Source organism: Carettochelys insculpta, chromosome 3 (genome assembly GCF_033958435.1).
Source record: "Carettochelys insculpta isolate YL-2023 chromosome 3, ASM3395843v1, whole genome shotgun sequence".
In the NCBI taxonomy this organism is placed as follows: domain Eukaryota; kingdom Metazoa; phylum Chordata; order Testudines; family Carettochelyidae; genus Carettochelys; species Carettochelys insculpta.
In genome coordinates, this window is record NC_134139.1 from 47,047,424 (window position 1) to 47,062,217 (window position 14,794).

At 40.3% G+C, this 14,794-nt stretch overlaps 1 protein-coding gene across 1 annotated transcript in view; it reads right to left on the reverse strand.

Annotated features, from left to right (window-relative positions):
* BTBD9 (BTB domain containing 9) overlaps nt 1-14,794 on the reverse strand; it is a 319,222-nt gene that overhangs the window by 256,024 nt on the left and 48,404 nt on the right. The gene's annotated exons all lie outside the window — the stretch shown is intronic.

The following is a 14,794-nucleotide window of genomic DNA, read 5'->3' on the forward strand; positions in this document are numbered from 1 at the left end:
ACAAAAAATAATAAAAAGTTTAGAAAACCTGAGCTACACCAGGTTGTTTTTTTTTAAAAGACAAACATGTTTAGTCTTGAGAAAAGAAGACTGAGGTAAGAACTTAATATCAGTTAATAAAAGAAGATAGTGATTGATTTTCTCCATGTCCACTGGTGGTAGGACAAGAAGTTATGGGCTTAATCTTTAGCAAGGAAGATTTACGTTGGATAGTTGTAAAAACTCTTTCTGGCTATAAAGATAGTTAAACTCTGGAATAGGCTTTGAGAGGAGAGTGTGGAAATTCCGTCACTGGATGTTTTAAAGAAAAATTTAGAAGGTCTAAGTACAAAAGGTCCGTGTCTGTGCAAAGGGTGGGCTCGATATCCTCTCAAAGTCCCTTCTAGCTCTTCATTTCTATGATTGTATCACTCTATGATTTTTTGCTTCCATTTCTATAACAGAGAGTGTGGATTTTCCTTTGCTTCAGAGTTCTCATTCCTCATATAACAAAATAAATAGCCTGAACAATAAACTGTCAGCAGAGAAAGGAGTATGTCAGTTCCTAATGGACATCTAGGATGCTCAGCAACTTTCTTGTGCACAGCATTCAAGATTATTATGTAAAAATCACAGCTCACCATAGTTCTGGATGTGCATTTTAATCCTTAAATATTGGTTACACTACAGTATGTACTTAACTGAAGGTCAAAGCAGCACGTTTTGTAAAAACACATGTTAATGATCAGGAGATTGACTGGCAGAATTTGCTGGGTCCTATTTTGAGATTAAAATTTTTTGACTGTGATAATTTCAACATTTTATCTTATATTTGTCAGTTTAAAATATCCACCAATCAATCACCATTTTAATACCAGAAGATTTGAAAGCACTATAGATTAAACAACACAGAAATTCTACATTGATACTATCACCACCCAGCTTTTTGATTATCACAATGTTTGAAAATATATCCTTTTTGCAAAATAAAAACTTCACATCTGACCATTGTTAAATGAAAAAAATAGGCTGTGTAATGTACCCATCTTTATTAGCAATCTTTTACACATATTATACTGAAATATTCCATTTCTCAGGCAAGTGGACCTCTTCTAAACAAACCTTCTCAGCATCCTTTCCCCCCTTCTGTTTAATTAACAGTTTGATTTTGTGTTCTATTGTATTTTAGAATGGCCTTAACATGCACTTTATGAGTTTTCTTTTCTAGCTAAAGCCCCACTTTTCAAACAAACTGAACATTTATCTTTATTATTTTGTCTTTCTTCCCTTTCTAATACAGATTAGCAACACTGGGATAAAGTTCACATGAAATCTCTATCCATATCATTTTACCAAATCCTACTACCTCTATATCTTGCATCATTAAAATAGATATTTTAAAGGGTCAGTATATGTGGTACTTGATTCAATTCTTAGGCTACATCTACACTCAAAGCATCTGTCTACAGAAGTTACCATCTGAAAAGATGTTCTGATAAAACTTCTGTTGACTGACCGCATCTACCCATAAAAGCGGTTTGCTCTGTTGACAAAAGGCCCTCCTGGAATGTCTACACAACTTTTTGGTTGATAAAACGCATCAAAGTACAGCTTTGAATCTGAGTGTCTACATACACACTACTTCGAAGTTAAACTTCAAAGTAGAGCTCTACTCCATTCCAGGAAATGGAGTAAGGACTTCAAAGTTGGGTTAACTTCGAAGTAAGTGGAAAATGCGTGTAGACTCTCTGGTGTCTACTTTGATATAGTGCCTAACTTCAAAGTTAACTTCGAAGTTCATTCCTAGTGTAGATGCATGCGTAGCATGCTGTGACGCTATGTCTGATTTTGTAAAGGCAAGTAGCTTTAAGGGAGGTGAAACGTAGGGATACATAAGACAAACCAGACTCCTGAAAGGGGTACAGTAGTCTGGAAACGTTGAGATCTACTGTGTGTAAAATAAAACATGTTGCTTTTGAAAAAAGGAACACTGGGTTAACCAGTTATTAGCTTGTGTCACACTACATGGGCCAACAACCAGTTCGTACATGATGCATTTAAGTCAATTTCTCTGCTTATCAATTTATATTCCACATATACTGGTATTTTACAGTAGTTTTATAAACGGAATAAAAAACTTGTTTATTCCATTCATTTTTCAAAACACCAGTTAGAGTGTATGCTTACCCTGAGCTGGTGCAGCCTCCTGTCTCCTTACGCCATGATGAAAGGCCAGGGACAGACCTCATCCTTGCACTCAGGTTTACAAGGACTACAGCATGCTATTACCCAGACGGACTGAAGTGAGTGAGAGAGAAGCAAGAGGGCTAACCCCTCTGCTTCCCAACTCATCACTTACTGGTGCCCTCTACAGTTCCAGGACATATTTTCTTAGTATACTTGCAACACAACGGCCCCTAAAACTCCTATTAAGATAGACAGTCAAAAATGCAAGATTATGACTTTAAAGGTTTAGTTGTGGCCTTATTCATACCATTTGATTTCATTTGCAAGTATAATAAACAACCTCACACACATTCTATTTTGCTGAAGAAGTTCACTGTATTCATGCATATTTTAAAAACCATAACATGTCTTTTGTCTCTTCTGTAGCCCCACTATATACAACCTGCATTATTGTGTAGTCTAAAGAAAAATCCACAGATTACTTCTCCTGCTTGCAGAGGAGCTCTTAAAGTATCTTAATAGGAACAAGACCTTCAAACAGTAGCATGTGATGTCTCAGAAGTCAACATAATATATTTACCCTCACATCTTTCCCCTACTATCAGACAAATTGATATGTTACATATGAACTCTCAGAACAATACAAACTACATCATGTCTCCCATCTAAACAGTTCTGAAAAGGAATGCAGGCATGATGTGACTCTGTGATGCATATTTTAGTATTAACACTGGAAGAGTAGCAATTTTTAATGTCAGTTATTTCTAATCAATGAGCAAGCAGTATAAATACAACAGCTTTTACCCTGTAACCTCACACTCTTTCCATGTGACAATGCAAATGACCCAAATTCAGCAGAAAACAGAAAGGTGTCAAAGAAAAAGAGACAGAAACCCTTTTCTGCGCCCTTAATGAGGTCTCCAGAGCCACAGGCAAACCAATAACAAATTGTAGTTTCTACATATTGGGGGAAAAAAGGGAAAATAAAATAGAGCAAGAGAACCCTGGAGCATGTCATCTGAAACTAATTGAACTTAGCCATGCCAAGAAAATATTGGTAATAAACACTCCCCACCTAAATTAAGTTTTTACATCATGAGAAAAATCAAAATTTATGGCAGTAATTTCATCTAGGTTTTTCCAAGAAGTGCTTGCTGATTTTCTAGCACACAGTAGAAAAATCCCAGAGGAGCAATGTACACAGCAATAAGACAGACTTCTAAAAAGATACCATTTAATTCCTCACTCCTTCCCTCGCACTGCTACTACTATTCCACTTCTTTTTAGCTGACTATTAACTCTCTCACTGCAATATGCTTTCATCAGGTTTCCAGTCCCATAAAGATTATAACCTCCATGGATTAACACTTCAAAAAGAAGACACTATATCTTTGCAGGTTCATCAGTCATTCCTATCACTCAATGCACAGCCAAGCGATGCTAGACCTAGGATTAATTTGGGATTAACAAAAGGTGTCATAGACCAAAAGACAGAAACCATAAAACATGGGCTGGAGGATAACCATCAAAAAGAACATTTGACACCAGACTTCTCAAGCATTTGTTCCTTTAATGCTATAACAATCAAATCATCTGGCATTTGCAAGTTTCTTACTTTCACATTTTCATTCCATTTTTTCTGTCTTGGTTTGGCTTTATTTCCTATGAACATAACTTAGTAACACACACTTAATTTACTCTTTTATTTATTACATGGCTTCTGAGCATCTTTTCACTTGAACAGTAGGGCATGATCTCCTTGATTTGACTTGCTTTGTAGCTCCAGACAAGTCAGTATCTTTGTACCTCTATTATTTCTAGCTGCAAAATGGGGATAACATGTTAATCAACTTTTTTTAAAAGCCATTCTTCCATCCATGACATTTCCCCCCACCACATTCAATATGTCCTTCAAGGTTTCATTCTCTACCCACTGAACCAGTAAACAAAATCATACTGAAATTCATGGAACCATTTTACAGAATGATTTAAAACAACATATCTTAGGAATGTATTAACAGAAAGATGCCACAAAAGGGGAAAAAAAGAATTAAAAAAAATTCAAAAATTTTTCATGGTGAATGATCCCTGCAACATAGATACTGGAGAACTAGACCTATAAAACTAAGATTAAGACAATTTTCATGTTTTAAAATTATACTTAAAGACTAAGCAAAGATATTGCCTCTCAACCCCACTTCCAGTGCAGCCAATTGGGGAGGAATTTTAAGCAGACAGCAGGGAAAGTATAGAGCACTAAGACTGCAACACGAGGGCTGACATGAGAGCATGATCAACTGGGAGTGGCCCGTCTCCATCCCCACATTCCCCTGGTCCTTCATGTTTACCACCTGGCTTCTGCCACCTATTTAAGCTCCCAAAGGCTTTTTAAAAGTTTTATGCTCTAAGTAGCTTCCACAAACTTCCCTTGTCTTAGCATAGTGTTGGTACTGCGTTACTTAGGATATTGTGCACCTGACCAATCACTCATCACAGGATCAGAAAGGATTTTTTTTCCAGTGGGATCAAATTGGAAAGCCATTTTGAGTTTTTTGTTTATTTGTTTTTGTTTTGTTTTTACTTTCCTCATCACATTATAGAGGCACAGCCAGCTTACACCAATAAAGCAAAACTGAGGCAAAGCGTTCATTTAGGTGTTGGACCATATATAGATTATCTATAATCTCCACTCCATCCTCAGTGTTTAGCTGTCCCACACCCTCTTTATTTTCTTCACATGTATATGTCTAAAGAATCTTTTATTATTGGTTTTATTTTCCTTTGCAAGTTCCAACTCTATTTAGCTTTTGGCAGGTTCAGTTTTTCTCTACATTTTCTGACCATAAAGATTTAGGTTTCCTTGTTAATACAAGACTTCCTCAGTTCCTTGTATGCCTTATGCTTTCTCTTATTTTAGTTGCTTGTTCATCCGGTCTGGTCTCCAACCCTTCACTATGATCTTTTTCCCTTTGCTTGTGATGCAGGCTTCAGAGAGTGTCTGCAACTTTGACTTCCAACTGAAGTAATTCCAAGCCTTCTCCACATTCAAAACCTATATTCCAATCATGCCATGACACTATTTTTCATTATCCCCACACTATGTTCACTTCTTGTACCAGTAATTATAACTCTTCCACTGTGCTACCCAAGGCTCCTCACATGGTGTACAGACATCTTGGTTGTTTCCATTTGACTTCACCCAGATTCTTTGCCCATTTACGTACAGTCATTTTACTTTGAGCATTGTCTGACCGTCACTGTCAATGACACAACCAGCATCTTTCCTCCTTTTATTCATTTTTTCTACCTTTCATTGTTCCTTTAACCACTACTATATTCTCTAATCAGTTGCACTAACTTTCATTCCAGAAGTTTATTTCCCTCCCTATTCAGGGGGAGTCCATCTTTTAAGAGCATTTCTCTCTCTGTGAAAGCTTCCCGGTGGTCAAAGATTCCAAAGCCCTCTTTACAGCATCGTTACCTGAGCCATTTGTTCATCATCATAATCTTGTCTCAAACAAAGATAGCCTCTGACCCAAAGAGGTAACAATCTAAATGGAATACAAAGACAACAGATGACAGACCAAGGCAGGCGGAAAAGGCAAGGAAATAAGGAGACAGTATATCAGCATATATATCAGTACATTGGCACATCAGTAACATAACCATTGCCAAGCTTTTCAGTAGGCATCATAGTAAAAAGTATTTTAGGGAGGGATTTGGAGGAAGATAATTAGGTAGCTGTACAGGCGATCACAGGTAGTTCTTCCTAAGCGTGAGAGACAACGTGGAAGAAACCATGTAGGTGCTTGTTTGAAATTTTAATAGGTGGTTATGGATTTAAAGCATTATCAGAATCTCAGTGACCAAACCCCTGACACAGGTCAGCATTGCTTTTGCTTCCTCTATAAATAGCTCTCTCAAACTAATCTAAGTTAGACTCACTTTATGAAGGAAATGTAGGACGTCTACCCATAGAGGTAGGCAGGTGATAATCCCAAATTTATTATTTCAAAACCAAACAGAATGTAAGCACATTGACTATAGGGTTTCATGGAGCACCACATATGATATCAAACTGGGCATCCTCAGTTCCCTAGCCTTTTCTGCTCCGGCTGCAGGGGGCGCAGTGGATGAAAAACAGCTAAAAGGAGCTTTCTAAAGGTCAAATACTACAAATATTCAGGACAATGAGTAAATCATAAATAATAGTTTACAGGGTTAACCAACCTTGCATCAAATAGCATGAACCACTGATTTTGGTCCTTGATAGTTAATGTCTTGGGCTTTGAAAGAAAAACAACTAAAACTAAGAAATACTAATGACCTGGCCAACACCTAGAAGAGAGTTTTGTTCTATCTGGTCTCCCCAGGCTCCTTCAGAGACTGAGAAGCCCAAGCATTTGAAATCTGTCTCCTAACTTACCAGGAAAGGTAGCTCCACTCAATCCTATTTGCCACTATAGAGTGGATATGAAAATAATATAGCTGCCAGAATTTAACCTCAAACAAGGATCCCATAGGGCAGAGGGAAAAAATATATTTACTATAAACATCAGAAGTCCAAGTAAAAGATTTTACATTGTCACAGGATGATGCAACCATTGCCATTTACAGCTCCCTGATTCTCTGCCAGGTTCCACTCATATTCACCAGCTGAGGCTTGCTTTAGTATATTGTGCTTCAGGCAGTCTGCTCGTCTCACACCTCCTTATCATGACATACTTCCTACACTAGAGGGCTGTGGGGAGGATTATATAGGATCTGGCTCTTTGCCCATTGTGTAATCCCCACAATGGGGAAATACCAAGACAAAGGCTTGCAAACACACACTAATACCTTTGTATTGTTCAGATAATCCAGAAGGATTTATAAAACAACTAGAAATTCCTTGTTATGTTATTTCTAATATACTATCAGACAGTGTGGTTTAAGAAGTGTGGAAAAATAAGAGGCTTGGTTTTATTTTTTTAGCAGTAAAAAACACTAGTTTTTGTGCAAATGATTAATACTTCACTTTTCCATAAAACATTACATGAAAATTGGGCACTCCTATTCATGATGTAAATTCAGAACTCATGAATATGTTCTTGCCTAGTGCTGATGATACAGTGTTCTCTTATTAATCTACACTAAATCAGTCCAGCATTAAGAGATAAAATACATTTATAGTTTTTAGTTTCAGCCAGAAGTGAATTATTTCAACTGAATTCATTTTAACTCAAAAAAGTAGTATAAATTCACGGTGTTATAACAATATGTTTTCCCTTCATTCAGACACTTATCTGCGAAGGTAGAACGAAGTACGGCATAGGAAAATCTCTTTCTAGCATGTTATGTATGCTATGTAATTTGTTAGAAATTGAAATCATCAGCAATAATTTCCTCTAGTCCATCACTCTATTATATTTGTTTCTGTTGGAGTTTTCTAATCAGGTTTTACCAAAATATATTTTAAATCCTCTTTTCTTCTATGTATAAGAAAAATGCAACCTGAACAGAAAGTGGCACTTGTGTGTACATATTTATAACATCCCACCCCCGGGTAAACTTAGGGCTTATCTAAATGGTGTAGCAATGCACGCTAGAAGAGTATGAATTCTGAAGTGTAGCAAAGTATTCCACAGGGCTATGCTGACCCTGCTGGCACCACCTAAAAGTTTACCAGTGTGTATTAACAAATTCACAATATTTAAATGCATTTTAATCAATATGGGGGCTGGGGAAGAAGCCACAAAGGAATCCCTCCCACTGATGCTACACTAAATTAACATGCAGGAAAAGGTTCAGTTACATGTCCCACATGCCAACATTATAATGCCCACTCAATCAGTTTCCCAACAAATTTGTTCTTCTAATGATGCTGCAAGGGGGGAAAAGTTATAAAAATTCAGAAAAGTCTTTAAAAACTAGTTTTACTTGGCAACAAATTTACTACTATACATTAAAGCATAATTAGTTGTTGCCTGGCACCACTGTAGAACAAAGATTGCATGGGTGCCTTAATACTTTATTGCCACACCTGAACATGCTTTGATATTTAAAATTTTCTCAACAGTAACTCTGAATTTCTACTATTTGTAACACTTGTTTAGGTATAATTAAAATACTCCTGTAATATGTTTTTAATCTCTGTGTTAGTCATATATACTCTCAATCTTCAAGCCCTGTTTTAAATGGAGTTATTTTACTTTTAGTTATCTGAGCATATAAAAATAGGACCAATTTGATTAAGAAACTAAAATAACTTCTCCTGTGAACAAAAATCCTGCAGATATGAGAAATTAAATGCTACAAAAATCCCTCTGAGTCCGTAGAAAAATCCTAAAATATGCTGTTAAACTTGCTGCAGCTTTCTATTTGTCCACGATAGAGCTCTCCCTGTGACTGATTACAAATAACCAAGAAAAACTTTTCAGTCTTCATTTGAAAGGATAACAAATACACAGGATTAGAAAGAAATAACCTATGCTTCAGAACACCCCATTAATTTTAAGTAATCTAATGTCTCCCTTGCTAATTAAAAAAGCATGCAAAATATACAGCTTAGGTTTTTAAAGATATTGTTGCATAATGCAAGAGGATAGTATGGATCAGCTTAACACACTAAGGTTGTAGGGAAAAAAAAAACAATAAATTACAGTTGTGTAAAGAACTTCAGGGTATCTTCCTTTACAAACAATGCACTGACTTTAACTCAAAGGAATACTCCCAAATCCTGCTTTTTAAAGTTAAATATGGTAAGAGTTGTGCTAACTCTTGCAGGTCACATGGCTACCCAAGACACTTCAATAGCCAAAGTAATTCTTCAGTTTATAGAGGATCATTAGTTCCAGAAGGAAAACATCATAAGGTCTGCACAGAAGTTATACATCTTGCTTCTAAGTAGGTAGGGAAAGAGCTCTGTAGGGCAGCTCATAAAAAAAAAAAACCTGAGTTTTTAAAAGGGCCATCAGCTGCCCTTTTTGTACCATTTAAGAAATATTTCAACTTTAGAATCAATTTGTGAAAGGCATGTTTTTAACTGAGTTTCTATAAGCACATACTGAACAGATATAAAGGTATTTACACTACAACAAATGGAATATATTAAGGCAGTTTTGTATTGGTCTTCCTTCCAATTGATTACGTATTTCAAAGCAGCAGTACATTCTAAAATCTTACATCAATAAAGAGTTAACAAGTTAATTAACCTGTCCACCTTACAACACGAGTAAAATTCCAATGCACAAATTGAATATTCCAGGGTTTTTTGTTAAACAAACCATGCCTCTGGAATGAAACAGCGATTTTAATATCAATAACTTGTAAAAATCTTTCAGGATCTGCAGTCAAATCAGAGACCAGTGACATACATTGCCACCTAGTGGAAATATTACTTAACTAATAAAACTAGTCATTCCTGAGTTGCCAGACCAATGGCTCTATTTAGTCCAATATCCTGTTTTTAGTAATGTATTTTATGAAAGCTGAACTAATGCAATAATAGGATTCCAGGAGTTAATGTTTTCAGAAAAACACCAAACAGCATGAAACTCCTCAACCCCTGCAAAAAAGAAAAAAAAAGAAAAAATTGCAAGAGCCAGCAGCATCATATATAGTTCAAGAGCCTTTCTTCAGGGCTGGTCCTCTTTTCAAACAAAACCCAAAACAAGAGCATGAACTCAAAATACCAGATAAACTAATTGTCTCAGGCTTTCCCAGTTTCCCTCAAGTGGGAGGAGAAAAGAAATGTTCTTCCCCTATGGTAATCCTTCTGGCTAACAAGAAGACTCCCAAACTAAGACTCTTTGATCCCAAACTTATCTGTCACCCCCATCCCAGATGCTGGAAGCCTTATACTTGCTTGATTTCCTTAAGATTACACTGGATCCTACACATGTATCCTGCAACTACAGCGCAAAGATTTAAAAGAGCACAGGGACAAAATGAGCACACTGAGATATGCACATGTCCACTGTCCTCTCACAGTATGTACCAAGTATTTTTCCTGCATGGTTAAAATTAATTTAGTGCTTCTCTACATAAATGTTTATTTGAGTAACTTGGTAAGTGGACATACTTTTTTCTGGAACAATGATTTGTTCATGTATAGGGTCCAGAAAAGAGCAAGAAGAATGATCAAAGGTCTAGAGAACATGATCTATGAAGAAAGGATGAAAAGAACTGGGCTTGTTTAGTTTGGAAAAAAGAAGATTGAGGGGGGACATGATAGCAGTTTTCAGGTATCTAAAAGTGTGTCATAAAGAGGAGGGAGAAAACTTGTTCTTCTTGGCCTCTGAGGATAGAACAAGAAGCAATGGGCTTAACCTGCAATAAGGAAGGTTTAGGTTGGACATTAGGAAAAAGTTCCTAACTGTCAGGGTGGTCAAACACTGGAATAAATTGCCTAGGAAGGGTGTGGAATCTCCATCTCTGGCAATATTTAAGAACAGGTTAGACAGATGTCTATCAGGGATGGTCTAGACAGTACTTAGTCCTGCCATGAGGGCAGGGGGCTGGACTCCATGACTTCTCAAGGTCCCTTCCAGTCCTAGCACAGAAAAGAGGAGGAGCTGGCTGGGGCTGGGGCCCCAGCCAGCTCCCAGCCATGAGACTGGTGAGACCCCCACCCACCCAGCTGGAGTTTCCACAGTTAGGTCTGCTGGAGGGGCAATGGGAACTCCAGTTCCTGGGCCATGCTGCTGCAGGGCCAACGGGGACTCCAGCTCCAGGTTGCTACAGGGCCTCTGGCTTCCAGCCCCACACTGCTGCAGGGCTGGTGGGGGTTCCAGCTCCAGCCACAAGCTGCTGCAAGGGCTCTAACTCCCAGTCCCGCACTGCTGAGGGACCAAGAGGGGCTCCGGCAGCCCCGTAGCTGGGGCACAGAGCCATGCAAGCAGCACCAGCTGCAGGAACCTCAGAGGAGGGAGCGAGGGGATCCCGCAGCCCCACAGCTGGGAACCAGCAGGGGCACGGTGCCCCCCAGTCATCCCCAGCTGCAGGCTCCCCGGCTGGGGGGGAACATTGATGCAGTGGTGCCAGTACTCAGTACTGGCATTACTGCCACAAAAAACAGCCCTGGTCCTTACCTACAACTATCTTCAATTTGGGGACAATTTATATCTTCAAGTAAGTGGCACTACTATGGGTATCCACACAGCCCAACAACATTCTTCTGGCTGACCTAGAACAAAGTTTTCTCAGATCCCATCCCTGAGCACTCCTCCTTTATTTACACTACAGCAGTGGTTGCCAAACTTTTCGGCATGACTCCCACCTTCTGAATTTTGAGAAACCCTTATGCACCCCACCTCTTCTTTACCATCATCCAACCCCACTTTTAACAAAAAATTCAATTTGTAATTTAAAATAAACACAAAAGCTTGACATAAAAATGTTATTTAAAATTAAAAATGAGCACAAAATTTTTCTTGGTCCCTTGTGGATGCCTGGGGCAGCCCCAGCTAGCCAGATGCCTGAACCCTGTACCAGCCACTACAGCTGCCCATGCCAGCCACCCAAGCCCTGAGCTGCCAGAGACATCCCCCCACCTGCCTGCCAGCCACCGAAGTACCGCATTGCCAGGGCCAGCCACCTACCCGCCAGCTGCTCGAACCCTGCGAGCTGCAGCCAGCCACTCCCCCGCCCCCCAGCACACAAGCCCCATGCTGCCAGGGCCAGCCTTCTGCCAACCAGCTCTGCCCAGCCACATGCCCAAGCCATGGGGCAGGCATCTACCCGCCAGCCCAAGCCCTGAAATGCCGGGGCCCACTGCCCTAGCCCCACAAGCCCTGGGAGCCGCACACCCAAGCTCCTCCTCTGCCTTCCCCCAAAGCGAGGCACCACCAGCTCCCTGTTCTTACCCCATCCCCCTCCCCCAAGTCAGGCACCCCCCACCCCCTATCTAACACCATCCTCACTCTCCGCCAAATCACACTCATACCTTTGCAGGAGGCAGCTAGCTCCACGTGGGTCTTCGCCAGCTGCCTTTATATATATATATATATATATATATATATATATATATATACACACACACTGCCTTTATATATATATATATATATTATATATATATATATATATATATATACACACACACACACACACACACACACACACACACACACACACACACACACACACACACACACACACACACACACAGCGTGCCTGCGCCAGGTCGCCCACATAAAATGGCAGGAGCTGAAGGCTGACAGTGATGGCCAACTCTTTCTTGGGGTGGGAGGAATGATGGCTGGGGCTGGGTTGCCCTTGTGCCCCCCCGCCCCCTCTGGAATTTCTTCACATCCCCCTGGTGGGGCATGCCCCCCAGTTTGAGAAACCATGCGCTACAGTAAACATTGTTTTAACCAGCATTCAAACAACTGGACTTCTCAATTAACTGCCATTCGTCCCACATATGCATGGCCGGTGGCTACTCTGCTCTCCTGCCCAGAGCGGCTCCCTGCACAGCTGGCTCGGTTGCTCCCTCTTCTGGAGCAGCTCTGCCATTCCAGACCTCTGGCCAATGGGGGCGATTTCCCACAGGCAAAGCAAATTCTCTCTTGTCCTGTATGAGCATTGCCAGTGGCTGAGTTTGCTGAAGCTCTGCAGCTGATCAATGGATCTGTGGCAGCTGTGCCCTCCCTCCAGCTGTCTGCTTTAACTAAAGTCCGTTTGAGCAGGAGCTGCTCAAGCTCAGCACACAAACCAAATATTTAGTTGCTGCAAATTTGCCTCAAGATCATTTCCTCTCCTGGGCTGGGATTTTCAATGGAAAAGCTCATCTTTGGTCATTCTGCCCATGCAAGGCAGCATCTGACAGGAACTTATCCTCTCTGTGGAGCTGACAGCCTGCTAGAAAAGTATCTGGCATATTTGAATATCCGGCCACCTCCAGGTCCCAGGCCTGCAGAATATCAAAGAATTTACTGTATATTGTTGGCATCTTCATATGTACCCCCTAGTAGGATACAGAAGAATGGCAAGGAAATAATGGGCCCAGGACAACGTCCCTGTGTGGCAGGAAGAGGGTACCAACCAAACCCAATCTGACCGAGGTTCTGCTCCAGACCCAATCCCAGCCATCCAGACACTTAAAGCCCAGTTACCTGCAGAAGGAGAGACATAATCCTAGTAATAAAAGTCTTTGCCAAGCGTTAATTCACAAGTAACTATTTTTCTAGGCAAGAATGGAGTTTTCAAAAATGAACAAGAAGTCCTGTGGCACTTTATAGACTAACAGGTATTTTGAAGCATTAGTTTTCGTGGGCAAAGATGAAGTGGGTCTTTGCCCACAAAAGCTTATGCTCCAAAATATCTGTTAGTCTATAAAGTGCAACACAGCTTCTCATTGTTTTTGCAGATACAGACTAACATGGGTACCTCTTTGATATTTGTTCAAAAATGAATTATTTATAAGTTTTAAGTCCCAGAAAATACACCACACTACCCTCTTGATTATGCAGAATTTTTCTAACCAGAAAAACACACGGTACAGTAGCATGGCAAACGTTTGTCACCATTTCAGCTTTTCTTTCTTCCCCACACTACAGGAGAGTGTGTGAAAAGAAATCAATCCATTAACATCTGCCCAGAAAGAGCAGAGAGGTTTTTTTTGTTTTTGTTTTGACAGTCACTTTCACAACATAACTCAATATAGCCAGTAGAGATTGAAGATGGGTTCTACTATTATCAGTTCTAAAAGTTTTCAAATACAAAATAAGCCACAATATGAGCTTATACATCTATGGAAGAAAGTGGAAGTGATAAAATCTGTGCAAGGGATATTTCAAACTTAAATCTGCACAAATCTTGATTAATCAGCACTGAAGCTCTTTATGTAAAACACTATAATACTCCTGAAAGGAATACAGATTCTAAAATCAATGTTTAATGCACACATATAAAGAAGTGCCAGAATTGCCGGTCTTAGAGCCTGTCCACTTTCTACCAAGTGCCCCTTCCCGCTTCCCCATCTCTTCCCTCCAAAGGCTCCCCTGCCCCCAACCAGTTCAGCAGCTGGAGTCCACACAGCTGTGGGGAGCTACAGACTCTCATCCTGGGCAAGACACTGGAGGGCAGTGGGAGGAGTCAGGGACATGGGCTGGGGCCTCATCTTGACCCCCTCACCCTGGGCAGGTGAAGGGTCCTTGGCTCTCGGTCTATTGCAGCTTGACAACAGACAGGGCCTTTGGCAGAGAAGAGGGCACACTGGCCCTGGATTCCTCCACTTTTGCAATCCTTAACTGTATGTACAACTTTTCTCTCCTCTGAAATAACTAAAAATAATATACAATGATATTTCTCTATTCTTTTCCATCTATGCTGTGACAGGGTTAGGCCAGAAAGCTAGCTCAGTAAGAGAAAGGAAACACCTGGTAAAACAGAGGGATACCTCAAGGCAGTGAAGAGCAGCTCATCAGTGGAACCACTCAAGGAGGGGCAGTCACAAATCAATGAGAGCCAGCTCAGCTCACTTGAGGCTGCCCTAGTACTGTTTAAAAGGGCCCTCCCATCCTGAGAGCAAGGGAGGAAGGGGAGACAAGATTGGAGTGGTAACAACAGAGAAGGAGAGAGTGAGCTAGAGAACAGAGGAAGAACTTCAGAGGTGCCAGAGACAGCAGGTGAAGGGAAGAGCCCCTGA